General features: G+C 45.0%; 1 protein-coding gene across 1 annotated transcript in view; it reads left to right on the top strand.

The window, feature by feature from the left end:
• Positions 1–7,950: 7,950 nt before the first annotated feature.
• Positions 7,951–15,078, top strand: part of JMJD1C (jumonji domain containing 1C) — a 56,256-nt gene continuing 49,128 nt past the window's right edge. The window contains exon 1 of the mRNA XM_031053295.2: positions 7,951–8,049. The gene's annotated coding sequence lies outside the window, so the exon portion shown is untranslated. The remainder of the gene's footprint in view (positions 8,050–15,078) is intronic.

The raw sequence follows: 15,078 nt of genomic DNA, 5'->3' as shown, positions 1-15,078 counted from the left end.
AACCCTTGGAAACAGAGTTGCTGGGTTAGTATTCCACACATAGCTGCTGCCACTTGAGAGTTTTCAGCAAAATCCCGCTGTGGTAATGAATAGGTGGTGCTGCAGTGGGTATTAATATTCTTTGTTACTAAGTCGCAGTCTATTAATAAAGCTTTGTCCAAACGGGCAAACTTGCCTGTCCTCCAGACAGTCTTGTGATTTGTATTTTAACAGTGTCTGTCTTGGGTATTATTAAGGATTGCCTGCTTTGACAGTTGCACTACATTCCACGCAGCTATCGCAGCACCATTAGTTTAATAGTATATGCTGTGCTCTGTAATAGGCATAATTTCTCCATTTGCCCTTCCTGAAATAACTATTAGTATTTGGACTCTTACTTGAGAGAAATGGTAAAACAAGAAACAAAATCCCCAAAACCATTCAGTGGTGGTAGTAGTAGGAAGGATGTCTTTGGGATGTTCAGTACTTCTTGGAGATAATCTAAAATGTGCTTAAATTTAGATATTGCTATATAATGTGTTAAATTTATATTTTAAGTAAGACGATCACACAAGTGCAGAATTGAAAAGACACTTTATTTCTTGACTACTTGGTAAAGTCTGACTTCAGGATATTTCCTTGTGTCACTGCTCACTGGTAGGTCAGGTTTTATTTCTTGGAGGTGCTGAGGCCTCTGAAGAGCCGAGCCTGTGAAGGACACCCCCCCTCACATGACACGCTGCCTGCTGCTGTTTGGTGGCAGAGAATGGGCAGCACTTGGGCACAGCTTTCGGGGTGCGATAAGGATGTGTTTTAGTTTCTGCTGCTGCATGACTTGTCTTGGTCCTGGTGAAAGTGGACAAGGCGTTATTCCCCCCTACCCCAGAGAAGAAGCAATTGGAAAGAAGTCAGGTCAAAATGGTGTCACTAGATGTTGAATTCTTTCTCTGGAGATGAGGAAGTGCAGCCCAGCCGTGGCCGGGTGGGGGCAGGGGAGCAGCGGAGGTTAGTGAGGCCTGTGCTCTGCTGGCAGTAGAAAGCAGCTTTTCTCTGGCTGGCCCTGAGGGCAAGAGGATCTGGTGAGGGGCTTTGCAGGCGTGTCAGAAGACGAGAGTAGCAACTGTCCGGCCTGGCTGGTCAGGAATAGATGGAGACTGCTGAGGGCACTGCTGCCTCTCCACAGCCTTGCAGCCATATAAGGCTGCTCAGCTGCCTCAGCTCACCACGATGCAAGACCACTTAAAAGGGAAAATCAATACAACAAACAGCGTCTGCCCGTGTCCCCTTCAGAACAAAACCCAGTTCTGCAGTTCCGTGGCTTTGGTGTAGGCTGAGAAGCGTACAAACCCCATGTACAGGTAGCCTGGTTCCTGAGCTGCTGTGTGCATGCAGTGTCATGACCTGTTGTGAAAGAAATCCAGTTGCTGGAGACAAGTCCATGGTGGGTAGAGAACCTTGCAGTTCAACTTCAATTTTTAACTGTACTTAAGTATTTTATTATTTCAGGTCTCAGTATTTTATAGCATTCCAGTACACCTTTAAACATACATCATTTGGAATAATTCAAGATGAGAACAGAGGGGTAGTCATGCATTGATTCCTCATTATTCTCATGCTTTCTTGGCAAACTACACACTTTGTATTTTTTTTCTTTTCCGTGAAGTAAGAAATGCACAGCTGTTTATGTTTAAAGGGTTCGGAGGAAAAAATGCCTCTGTTGCAACCCCCTCTTGAGAACTTCCTATTCTTATTTTTTTACTTTTTCTATCAATGTTTGTGTATGTGAACTAAACTCAGGGAGTGCCGTACAGGTGTTCTTGCTATATTTCTGTTTGGAAACCATTTTCTCACTAGACAGTACACCGTTCACATCCCTAACTAACACCCCACGCCCCCCACCCAGCCCCTCTGTCTCCGCCCCTGACAAGTCAGGTGAATTAATGTTTTTATCTAAACTGTAAGCTACCAGTTGTTGCCACAATAACTTATGGTCAACGATGGGAAAACATGTTTTATGTGGTATTTTTTGGTGATCAAGGATAAAATTGATGGTACGCTGAAAACTAGAAAATTGTGCTTGAGAACGTTTTGCACCAGTTGACAGGCTGTAACGCTGCTCAGGGAGAGGTGTGCTGTGCTGTTTGTGAAGGGCTTTTGGCTGAGCAGCCCCTGGGAGCTTTTAACGGTGCCTGGCGGCGCAGGGGAGAGCGGGACAGCCCTGGGCGCTCGGCTCTGAGGTCAGCGCTGACACTCCCTTTCCGGTTTTGGTGTTTTGGATTTTTTGGGGGGTGGGTGTGTGTTGATACACGAATGTGGGCAGATTCCTACCCCTCGTTTGCTGACTTCAGAACGCTCACCCGAGGGCGAGATGGGGAAAGGCTTTCAAGGGGCAGCCCTGCCACGCTTCGGGCCGTGAACAAGGCAGCAGGTCCCTCGCTCTTATCCGCACTGCTGGAGGCGGAAGCCTTTTGGCCCCCGGGAGTCCCGGCCCCGCGCCCGGGCCACTGCCACACGTGGCCCTCGGCTCCGCCCCGCAGGACGTGGCTGCCCGCCCGCCCCCGTGGCTGCCGAGCGCCGCCCCTTGCCGCGGCGTGCTCCTTTCGCTCGGCTCCCGGCAGCTCGGCTCCGTGCGTTCGGGCTCCTCCCGTCCCGGCTCCGCGCTGCCATGGCCGGCCCTGCGCACCGCGCCACCGCACTTATGTAAGCGGCGGCAGCCGCCATGACCCAGCAGCGGGGACGCGTCGGGGCCTCCGCGGCGGGCCCAGCTCCGCGCTAGCCCTACAAAGGGCGGGCGGAGAACAGTTCTTCTCCTCCCCCGGCGCCGCCGTCCCCGCCTCCGGCGCGGCCGCCCGGTCCGACCCGGAAGCGGCGCGGCGAGAACCATTTTCCTTGTGAGTTCAAAGGCTGAGGCGGTTGCGGAGGTCCCGCGGGCCGGGCCGCTGAGCGAGGTGAGTACGGGGGGGTGAGGGAACAGGCTGAGGTCGGTGAATCCGCCGCCGTAACGCGGAGGGGGGGAGCGCTTCTGCGGCTTCTTCCGCGCCTCCTCCCCTCCCCCCCATCCGCGGACATATTTAACTTTTTGAGGGGCTCCCTCGGTCTTTGTTCCTTCTCCGGGGGCGGAGCGGGGTGCGCCCCACGCTCACGGGGCTATGGAGTCCTTTCTCCCCCGCTCCCTTCTCCGCGATGTGCGGAGGGGTGCACGTGACGGGCGGGCTTCCGCGGGCGCGCACGCGGCAGGCGGCGGCTTTGTGCTCAGCCCGAAGGCGGGTGAACGTGGGCCGGAGCACCGTGAGTACCGGACACGTCCCTGCCCCCGCCGGGGGGCCGGGCGGAGGGGGAAGCCAGCGGGGGGAGCGGAGATGAAGGAATCCATTTCTCGCTCCCACTGCCTGGCGAGGTTACATTTCTGCCGTCGGCAGTGGCTGTTCCGCGTCAGGGCCTCGTTGTCCGGCCGTTGGCGGTGAGGCGGAGTGCGGTTCCGTACGGCGCCTCCGCCGGACGTATGTGTTGGGGGCCCGGCTTGTCGGGCCGGGCCGCGCCGCCTTCCTGTGGGGCCGCGCACCCCCACCCCCGTTCTGCCGGTTGCTGCGTGCGGGCTCCACCACCCTTTCTGGGGAAGGCCTGGGAGAGTCCCGCCCGGAGTAACGTCTTGGCTGGGAACGAGATCTTCCGTAGGGAGGGAGAGAAAACTCGACCCTCGATTTTTGTGTCAAATTTGCTTTGTCTTCCGCTCTTTTCCACTCGGTAATTCTGCCTTTGAGTACAAACCATGGCAACAAACAGGCCTTGGAAGAGAGCGCCAGCTATTTGAATGATTAAGTGTCATAATGAGAAGGTGCCAGTTTTTGCGCTATTGCAGGCTAGCCAGCGAGGCTAAAGAATAATGTGTGGAAAAGTTTGCTGAATAGTAGGTAGAAATGATGTTTACACGATCTTGTCGGTTTCTTTTTCGGTTTAAAGAGGAAAAACCTATAAAATGGGGTTTAGCGTAAGACTAGCTTTCTTGAATACGTTTTTATGTTTTTAGTTCATTTTACGGCATAAATTTCGCTAGAGGCTTTTTTTTTTTCAATGGAGCTAAGGCAGTGGCTGTGCATAGGGAAATGCGCGGCCGGGGTGCGCGCAACCGAGCACGCTGGAGGCTCCCTCCTGGGAGGCAGTGGTACGTGCAGGGTGAGCCGGACAGCAGCTGCGGGCTTAGCTGTAACCCGAGCGCTTGCTGCAGTGAGCTCCGGGGTGTCACCGCCTGGCAGCGCCAGCCTGCAGCAGCCGGGGTGCGCTGGCTCCCGGAGCCCTGGCCGCTGCCAAGGAACTGCCTGCTCAGGCTCACGGCGCGGGTTGCTCACCACGTCCCCAGCTGCTTCATGGCGTTAGGCAGAGGTAAAAACGCTCTGTGATTGTTCAGTACTGCTTCCTCGAGAAAGTGGGGCCTGTGGTTGCCATGGGGGTTTTGAAACAATACATAAATAGATGAGTTGTGCTACAAGGCGTTAGGAAAAGCAGTCCGTGAGTAATCTGCTCTCTTTGCAAGTATATGGTGTGTGCCGTTGGATACCTTTGAGATTGTTTGTTGTGACATGATGATACTTAATATTTTCTGAAAAATTGTTTCATTATTCCAAAGGTCCAAAACCAGCTCTTCTTAGTCTCAGTGGTAGGCGCCTGTCATAGGCAGGTTGTTTCTTGTATGAGCTGTGGTGGTAGTATCATGGGGATATGGATGGCAATGGGGCAAAGTAAGAAATACAGTTTATTCAGTATCAGGGAACTTGGAGGCAAAGCAAAGTGTGTGTGTGTTCACAGAGCTGCCTTTGGCCAAGCAGGGAAATCTGGTGGAAAAAAAGTGGGATTTTTTCCAAGCAGCTGCTTAGAAGAGTGCTTAAGTCAGATGTCATTTAAAATTGAGTCCTTTGCTTAATTGTGGTCTTCAGGGAGTTGGGTTAATGTGGATGGTAAAAGGAAGCTTTATGCAAGTTTGAAAGGGAGATTTTTGTTTGAAGAGGTTCAGTTTTTCCTGGTTTCAGCCAGTAAGCTTTATTCTCCCAGGAGCTGCCTTCCACTTCTGGAATGGAAAGAGGGAGCATCTTCCTCTAAAAGTCTCTGAGGAGCCTGTTGGACCTTCTTACATTTAATTTCATGTTGTTACATGCCTCCTATGCTTGCCTTCAGTAGCTGATTCTTGCCTGTTGTGCTCTTAGTCTTTCTTTGTGCATACGTGATGTGTGGTGTGAAGTTTGGTCATGTCTTTCGGATTAAGATTTTTCAAACCCCTCTCCTGTCCTTGGTGGCCTGCCTATCTCTCAGAGCTGTTGGAGTCTGGACTTTGCTTTCCCAGGAAGGCTTGCCTTTATTAAAGGGTGGGGTTTTGTTGTTCTTTGATAGTGGAAATCTTTTCTAATAGTGCCTTAAAAATCTGAACTTGTGTGCAGCTGAGCAGATACCCGCAGATGAGGAGGTGTGTGACATGGCAGTTTTGCTTTATTTATTTACATATTTTTTCTCTGCTTGTGGGATATCCCGCATCCTCCACATGCATATTTTGGGGGCGTTGGCCTGTCTAGAGGCTTAGATCTATGAAAGCAAGTGAGAAGGCATTACGTTTCTCTTCTCAGAATAATCACGCTCACAGATCTATATTTGGAACTAGTTCTTTTAATACCAGCAGTAAGATAAACCAGTGGCTCATGCGTACCTTAATCTGTAGTGCTGTCTGAATCCTGAATGGTAACTGTGAGCCACATTCCACATGGTTTCATTTCACTAATGATGTGGTATGTCCTGTTGTTTGTAGTCGGAAACGCGTTTCTTGACCTGAATAATAGCCCAGAAAGTTAGAAAGCAAAAAAGTAGAACGGTGCTTCTGAAGCTGTGAGCACAAGTTCAGAACCTAAAGACACTGCATCATCAACTTCTTTAAAGGAAAGGTTTTCTGCTTTTGTATTGGTACACCCAATGCTTGGCAATTTCATGATGTGGACTCCACCCTCTCAACTCAAACCATTAGCAATACAAGATCCATTATAGAAAAGTGATGCAAGAGCAAAGGCCCTTTCATAACTATTAGAGGTTAAATAATTATTTACTCTTTAGACTCTGTAGTTAGCGTATTATCATAATCTCCTGCCCCCTCCAGCGCTTTCATCTAGTTACCCTGTTGAGATGGCTGGCTGGCTGGCTGGCTGATAGAGAGTGGGGTTAGTTTTTCCTTGCTTATGTGAGAAAAGGTAACAGCTGAATTGAAACCTTGAATGAAATGGAAACAAGAATGCAGCACATTACATCTGAGCATTTGTAAAGTTGGATAGATTTGTTAAAGTACTGCGTATCTCTACAAATGAAGTATTCTCTTATTTGTTTAGTAAGTGCCACAGCTGAAACTCCAGAGAGATTTGGGTTAAATTTAGCCTAATTGCAAGGCACACCTTTGTGAAATAGGTAATGAAGTCTGATAAAACCTTGAGTGCATTTCTGACAAGATGCCTGCAGGCTGACTGAGAGCAGGTCACTGCTGCTGCCACCCTTGCTTAGGTGGCTTTTGTCAAGTTACGGGATTGCTTCGTGCCTCAGTTTCCCCACCTTTAAACAGGCAGTGGTGATCCTGTCCTCTCCTTGCAAGTCCTTGGGGTCTGTTGCTGTGGGGTGTTGCATGTGAGCTAGTGATGTCCTTTTTCCAGTATCACCATCTTATATGTGTTAGTGTAGCATTTGCTCAGTGCTTCAGGGGGTTTGACCTGCCCTTCTCCTCTTTGCCTTTTCCTTCTGCATTTTAAATTTAGAATCGATCTCAAAGGGCTCTTTTGCTTTCCTGTTTTCCCTCATTACTGTTTTTTTGTTTCGTCCTGTAGAATAACTTTCCTCTATTTCTTCTGTCCCTCCATGTTTGTTTTCCCCTTATATCCTGCATGTTCTTTCTGCTAGTCATTTCTTTTGTTCACCCGTGCCTTCCTCTTGCTGTTCTTGTGTGTCTTCAGAGCGGCATTTTCTCTCCTCTCCATCCGCTGGGATTTCCTTTTCACCTGACTCATCCTCTCGGTACATCCCCACTCAGTCACGTTGTCCTTGCGCTTCTGTTACAGGAAACCCAACCAGCAGGGGAGGGGACCGCCTGCTTGTCCCCTCTCGGGGCAGACCCACTGGAGTCATGGCTCCCTTCCCACTCTCCTACCGCATCCCACAGCGCCTGGGCGAGGCTATGCGCGAGGGGGAGGGTTTGGGCAAAGACTGCCTGCATGGGGGCGTCGAGGAGCCCGTTATTCCCTGCTCCCCTTTCTTTATGCCCGGCTTCTGCAGCGGGGCCAGGAGGTTTCCTGCTTCCTCCCACGTGCTGGCGAGGCGGCGAGGGGCCAGTTGTCCAACTGGAATGTTGGCAGGAAACCTCCTGGCCCCGCTGCAAAAGCCCCTGGGCCGAGCGCTGTCGCCTCCAGAGCGGTTGCGCCGGAGCAGCCGGTTGCTGCAGGGAGGCGCGGCAGCGGGGGCGGCAGCAGCAGTCAGAGCAGGGAAATGAGACGGGTGACTCCAGGCAAGGTGAACGATTTCAGAACAGGAAGGGGGGGAGCGTTTCACATCTGCAGTCTGCTTCCACTTGAACGTCCTTACTGTAATTACCACTGCGCTAGCTAGTCCTGCAGGCAGAGAGAGAGGAGCTCTCTGTGAAGATGTATGTTTAAGATCTAATCGTGCTCCTGTACTTCGAGCTTCTGTGGTAAATGCTCTTGCTCAAGCACAATGAGGGAAAGGAAAATACATGGTGTAGTTCCCTTTTCTAGCTTGTTTTCCACCAACGGCACAAAGGAAAAACGACAAACCCCCAAATCCTCATTTCTTATATAATTAGTAATTGTTATTCTGTTTTAACTTGTTTTGATGGAATAATTACATCAGTATTTATTTAGTCCTTGGGGTTTGGTGTGCTGAGTTTTTTTTTAATTGGTTAATTTTAATTTTTTTTCCTAATAGACATTCAAGCCCTTGGTTGGAAAAACTGTGTACAGTTCAATTACTGCAGTAGAATTCCTTGTGGACAAACAGCTGGATTTTATAACTGGTGATAGTGCCTTTCAGCCCTATCAGGTAAGAAATGTATTACTGTATAAGTACTTTACATTTGGCTTAGTTAAAATCCATGTGTTTATTATTTTTAAGTGCGTTTTGCTGTCAAATTCTGTTATGGGAATAATGTCCTATTGATTATTGGCAGAGATTATTGCTCATTTTGTGAAAGATTATATCCCATACCATATCTGAGTCTAGTGAATCTGATCATGTCAAGGAGTACTGTGCAACTGATGTTACTGAGCCACCTTTAAGTAAAATACCTGATACCTTTAAAGGTTAAGCAGTACCATTAGTTGTAGAGCAGATGAAAGATAGTATCCACCCTTCTGAAGCTGAGCTTTCATTTCTAGGTCTTTGCAGTAATACAGTGGTATCTGACTAGGGTTTTTTTTGAGAATGAATAGCAGAAAATGTGAATTTTTACAAAAAAAGACCTTCTTTTGCTGTTGTTTCTAAGCATGCTAAAATTTCCAGTAGTCTTGATTTTTAATGCCTTTTTCATTAATTAGAAACATGCTAATATATTAGTGTGTGTATTTAAAGAACAGGAGATTATTCCCCCCACCCCCCTTCAGAAGGAGGTTTAAAAACCTTTTCTCTGACATAAGAAAAACATTTGATACATTTCAGCTTGTGCTGAAACTGATTTCAACTTGAATAGCCATAAATTCTTTTTTATGGGTTGGATGGTATGCTGCGGTGGTACAGAAATAGTACTTTGAGACTTGGAATAACAGATGGCCCTGAATAAATGCTATGTAATTTTGTCCTGACACCCCTTCTTCCCTTCTGCTTCATGAAGATGTTGTTTTTTTTCCCCAATACCAAATATAGAGCTAGAAAAAGAGAAGCAACTGAGAGAGAATCCTGGGCAAAGGAGGGGAAGCTTCAGTTTGTGGAAGGGCTGGTGTTTTTGCGTGTCTCCGGTGGGGAAGCCAAATGAGTTCAACACTTTTGTCAGGGTGAGGTTATGTGTTGTGGCTCGAGCTGCTCAAACAGCTTGGCTCTGCCGCAGAGGACGTTTCCCACTGTTGGACTCCACATTAGGTGCCTTCAGCCTTTTAAGCCAGCACAACCTTGCTTTATAATAACGGGGGTGGGAGAAAGCTTGTGATGTTAGTGAGCTGAGCTGGGGATTAGTCCAGGGTGGAGCAAGTGCTGTGGCTTCCTCTAGGGAGGGGGTTAGGATGATGCAACACAGAGTGGGATATCCTCCTTTGGCAGCAGTGACCTCTTAAATCAGCTGTGCTGTGAAGTGTAAATTCACCCTCAGAGTCTAGCCGCAATCTTCCAGATGCATTTTAAGAAGCAAATACTTGTGCTAGCGTCTGTCCTTTGCCTGAAATTTATCAAGATCATGTCTCTGATAACGTTTGTTCCAGTAACAGTAATCAATCTCTTCTTGGCAATCTCCTTTTGGTTCCTTGCAAGATGAGCTGAGCAAAACAAATTGAATGTATGAGAAGGACTGCATTTTGTAGAACAGTCTTGTTGCCAGGCCTGGCTGGCGATAACATAGCTGTGCTACATGCATTTTAGGCCCTTCACTTCAAGGAGTATTTACTGGTGTAGTATTAGACATAGAAGCACCTTAATTTGGGAGGTGCCTACAGACTGAAGTTGTCATTTTTGAAAATGTGTCATGTGAAAAACTGGTTTTATAGTGTCTTGGTAAATAATACTGTATTTAACAGCATTAGCACTTCAGTTTTAAAGGAGGTGTTGACCAGATTCTGGTACAAAGCAGTAGCTTATGAAAAATGGTTTCAGATATAAGTTTGGTTTCCCTAACTCTTGGCCTCCATTTTTGACATGTTGAGAGCACCTTTGTGTGAGATGAGGTTGTGTCCCCCTCTCATTAACCAAACAAGTACCTATCAAAGCCTAACATGGAGGCTAGTGTTCTGTATCAAAAGTAATTTGGTGACAAGGGAGACCTAAATTGTCTGTTCATTTTAGCATTAGGAGGAGGTTGCTGACAGAGATTCCTTTAAAGTACTAAGGCATCCAAAATTTGCATCTTAACTGGATATTGCACACATACTGAATGTAGAAACATAATAAAATTGAGCTCCCTGACAAATAGTGCAAAGATTTCTTTATTTGAAGGGTTATAAGAAGTTTCAGAAATACCTCATGTAGACATGTTTGCAGTGCTAGCAGTGTCTCATTGCAAAGTTCTATGAGTTAATTGTACAGATAAGACCTTTACTGAGTGATAATGCTCTTAAGAGAACAGAAACTTTTTTAAACATGCTAACTGAATTATGTACCAGCAGTGTGTTAAATGGAAATACTAACTTATAATTGTAAGACTCTTTTCTCTTGAAAGATACCTGAAGTGGGAGGATTGTCTGCATTCGTTTTGCTTGTTATTTTTTGTTAATGCTGGAAATTATATTCCTAGCCTTCACTCACTTAATGTAAGGTAGTTTTTGCGTATATCTTTTTTTCTTAAAAACTTTATTTTCCAACAGAACAGGTCCTAGATAATTTTTTTTGTAAACTTCCTGCAAAAATGTGCTTTTCCGAAAAAAGAAGTTCTTTTTGCTCCCTTGTTTGGTCTGGAATACAGCTAAACTGCTTTTGAGCATAAGACAGAACTAAGGAACCATTCTTTGCAGAGATGAATTAACTTTGAGTGTTTCTAAATGCATTTAGTTTTTGATGTAAGCTCGCATGGCTGCACATTTTCAATATGAAGTCCATATAGACCATGGCGATTTGAACAATTTTTTTACTGCATTTTGCTGTTAGTGCCTAAAGTTCCAGTACTTTTCTGCCAAAACAAACAAAGATGAATACATGTGGGAAGACTCCATTTCACTTCAGATACAGTTCTTACATCCTGAGTAAGTTTTCCATTGTTGCATATACTTGTAATACTAGTAATGGGCAGCAGATGAGCATTTGGTGTGAATTCTGCTCAGATCAGTTCTCATCAAAACCACAGTGCTGTTTAACATAACTATTGGGCTAAAGGGCTTCATGAATTAGGTGGTGCTGTCATTAAAAGGTGACAGCTGCTCAAGGCAAAGAAAAGGGCACACTTGGCATCCTTTTAGTCTTGGCAGGAAAAACAAAATTTGAATAGGCAAAGAACTAAATTACTGTTGTTACCAGAAGTGGTTCTTCCAGAACAAGAGTAAAGAGACCTTGGCAGGACTTGCTGGAGAATCCTGAACCACGGATTCCCATGCCATATCTGCTCTTTGCATAAACATGTTTCAGTTGTTAAGAGATTGAACAACCTTCACAAGAGCTAGATGAATATCATTATTAAAAGTAGGGTATGGACCTGCACTGTATGAGCCTTTTCCCATTTTTCATCACAAGGTTTTCTATAGCAAGTATTACACTTGCCAGTAAGGTTTTTCTTTACAGATAATTGTTACCTGATTTTACTTTTCCTTATGTGTGTACTGCTTTGAATCCCACCCTTCTATGTAAAAATTCCTTAGATCCTGTATATGTGGTACCTGTAACACCAACCTACAGCTTGTTTCCGGTGGCTTTTATCTCTGTTGCTTCATAGAGGATACAAATGGTGTTATTCTTGCCATGGAACTTGTGTGTGACTGGGAGTGACTCATTCATAAATCTGGAATGGTCAGACCATTTAGTTATGCAGTTCTTTTTATGGTGGTGACAAGGGGATCTTGAGGGTAAAGGAGACAGGAACATTTGCTGTAGTACCTTGCAGTGAAATGAAAATTATGTTCCTTTGCAGGAAATGACAGACAAAATTTACAACATGTATTTTCTATGTCAGATTAGTATCTGTAGAAAATGTAGTCTTGAAATGGGATGTGTAAGTCAAATCCTTATATTTTTCTACTTTGCATTCACAATATGCATATTTCGTAGGTAAAAATTGACATGTAGTGGGGTTTATAGTGGTTCTTGCTACAGACTGAAAATGAACACACTTTCAAATACATCTGTCAATACAATATTTTAAGCAAAACTACAGTAAGTCTTCACAAATACAGCTGTGACCTAACTCAAATAATTAGAACTGAAATGGTTTCTGTAATAACAAGTTACTTGTACTATTATGACAGCTCTTCTGTTTGTTATGATACATGTAGTAAGTTCAGCACCAAAGCTGATCATGCTTTAATTTGTTTAAGCATTGTAGTTTACTTGAAGGATTGTAGATGGGGATGTAAAGAGTTAAAGATCAGTATATGGTACATGTGACCTCATCAAGTGTGATGTTTTTGTCTGGGTGGTGTTTATCAGTACCAGTCATGGTCACTGTTGGGCTGAAATGTGTGATTCTGCTGTTACTGGCTGAAGCAGCTGGAGTCAACTGCATTATACTTTGAACAAGCAAACAAAGAATAACAAAGTGTTTTATGTTATGTCTTTCCATTATAAAATACACTTATGGAAAGTGTATTTATTTCCACTTTATGGAAAGACCCAGAAAGACTCTGCTTTCCTCAAGCAGTCAGTGAATTTCAGTTGTGTTTGGGTCAGGCAGAGCAGAGTGTGTGATGTGTATATACTTCCAAATATATAACCTAATACATACACACTCATTTATTTCATATGTGTGTGATAATATATTTCTAAAGGATTTGTGACCGTACAGCACTGGGACAAATGTGCACAGCTGAGACAGAGCAAAGAATTCAGATTTCCTTCACAATCGTGAAACTTCCTGCAAAGAGGCTATTTTGACCACTCAAGGAAGAAAGCGGAAGTGTGTCTCCAGTCTTCAGAAAGTCCTCCTGCATACTGGGTTTTAAAAAACACAAAAAACCCACCCAAATGCTAGGAATGAATCAAACCCATGTTTCAATTCTTCTGTATTCACATTCTCCTTTGGAACAACTTTTTGTAAGACAAGACTGGTTGCCTTAGTGTTTCAAAATGGTAAGGTCTGTCTGCCTACCTCTTTGCTGAAGGTTGCAGATGTGAAGATAGGGCACTGAGAAATCCCCTGTGGGAGGTATTACATGCAGAGTGTGTACTTTGCTCTCTTTCTGAACATGTATTGCATGTCTGAGATCTGACAGGTCAAATGTCTAACACACCTTAACATTGTCAAAGTAGTAATAATAAACTTTCTCACTAATCATGAAATAGGTACCTCAGATTAGCAATCTAATACTGTGCTAATCTCACTTGATCTGTTAGAAATTCAAGTTCTACATGCCATGAAGTAAGGATTGAAAAAAGAGCATTGTGCAACTCTGATACTCTCATTTTCTGTTTGTTATGGGCAGACACTGGACATTTCAGGCCTGTTATCTTTTGGGTTTCGTGAGTTGTTTTCTCATGAAGAGCAAGCTGATCATGTAGCAGGGCTTGTGTCGTAGTGACATGTGCCCATAAAAAATACTTATAAACATCTTGAAAGAGGGATAAATATTTTCCTGCCTGTACTTTGAGCACCCCATAATCATATGTGCACTTACCTTTCAGACTTCTCGTACTTTAAACTTAAGGCTTAAAAATAGCAACTGCAGCTGAAAATTGCTTTTCCTGTAAAATTGTACCTCCAGTGATCAGGCCAGCAGGAACTTTTGGGTTGGTCCCACCCTTTGAGGTTGACAGAAGCAGCTTGTGAACTCCTGGTGAGGGCCAGCTGGCAGCTGTGGCTGTTTTGTGCTCCCTTCCTGCTTTCATTTCCTCCACGGGTAACAGGGGTGCACACAACTTTCTGTATCTTTAACTCTTCTCAAAATCGCATTTAAGAGCCGCCTGTTCTTTCCCATGTCTCTGGTGTCTGGACCACCCATAAGCAGTCCAGCTGGCTTCTCTGGCAGTGTCGTAAAGAGTGATGGTCTAAACAGCTTGTTACCGACACATCTATGTTTAAGTGTGTGGTTCCAGCATGGGGGGAAGCAAAAGGCTGAGTCCAGCTAGAAGTGGGTCAGATGACTCATACCAGTCCTTGCTCACAGCTACACATGTGGGACAGAAAGAGTTTCATTGGAATGCTCATGAAGAGAGGGAGGAGGGATTGGCACCCTCCTTTTGCAAAGCCAGAGGGAGATGTACATTGTCTCTTGCAAGCCTGTATTTGTGTCTCCCGTTGAAAAAGAGCTGCTTCCCTGAAGACTTCATCTGTCTTTACTTTCAAAATAAGTGGAGTAAAATTGTACCTGTCTGTTCTACCTTGTTTGTTTTTTTTTTAAGAAACAAAGGCTTTAGTTACCCTTTTGCATCTCTCAACAAGGTTTGATGCAGGAGTGTAGTTCTTCCACATCTGACAAGCCTTAGGGAAATCGGCAGCATGGAGGAGAAGCCATCAGTCAGCAGGCGGGTGGCATAGCTGCTACAAATAGTGTGGCTCTTTCAGGTAGTAGGAACTGGAGGGCTGTAGGAAGGTAGATGAGGCAGAGGAATGAGTTGTGAGGTCCAATGGAGGTAAGTCAAATCCAGGTGACAACAGGTTTATTTCCACTCTTGTAGAGGAATTTGCTTTACTCTCCCTACAACTTTTAGAAAATCATGGTTATTTAATGGTTTGCCCACACTTCTACTGTAGGAGGTAATGTTCAAAGAAATAATATAAAAGTCAGGCATTCAAAACAGAACAGACAGAACAAAACTTGTTTCTTCTTTGAAGGTAAAGATTGAATCCTTTTCACTGAAGTATGTTAGTACTTCTCAAAAGCAGTCTTGGGATTACTAAACTGACAAACCCATCCATGGTAAAACCCCAAAGTCATTGTATGGGAGTGCTTACCCAGGAAAAGTGTAGGCCTTCCTGCATTTCAGGTAGGGGGGAAACTGAGCTTCATTGAAATGTGTTCTTAACAGTTAAGCTTTAGCTTGACATGATAAACACAATAGCTTGTTTGATGAAGTGCTCATGGGTTTGTTTGCTTTTGTTCCTTCCTGTGATACAATATTCCTTTGTTCAGGGCTGCTGCTCTATAACATATTCCTACAAAATGTGTTTTTGAAATTACACCTAATAGAAGTACTAATTTGTAGTTTAGTGCATTGTGAGAACTGCTCCACAAACTCGAGCAAGCTACAGTATGTAGAATAGAGGTTGAGAGCTATAACAGTTCCAGGTGT

The sequence above is a fragment of the Melopsittacus undulatus genome, chromosome 4, assembly GCF_012275295.1.
Source record: "Melopsittacus undulatus isolate bMelUnd1 chromosome 4, bMelUnd1.mat.Z, whole genome shotgun sequence".
NCBI classification, from domain to species: domain Eukaryota; kingdom Metazoa; phylum Chordata; class Aves; order Psittaciformes; family Psittaculidae; genus Melopsittacus; species Melopsittacus undulatus.
The sequence above is the reverse complement of the archived record's forward strand: the minus strand, read 5'-3'. Positions and strand labels throughout refer to the sequence as shown.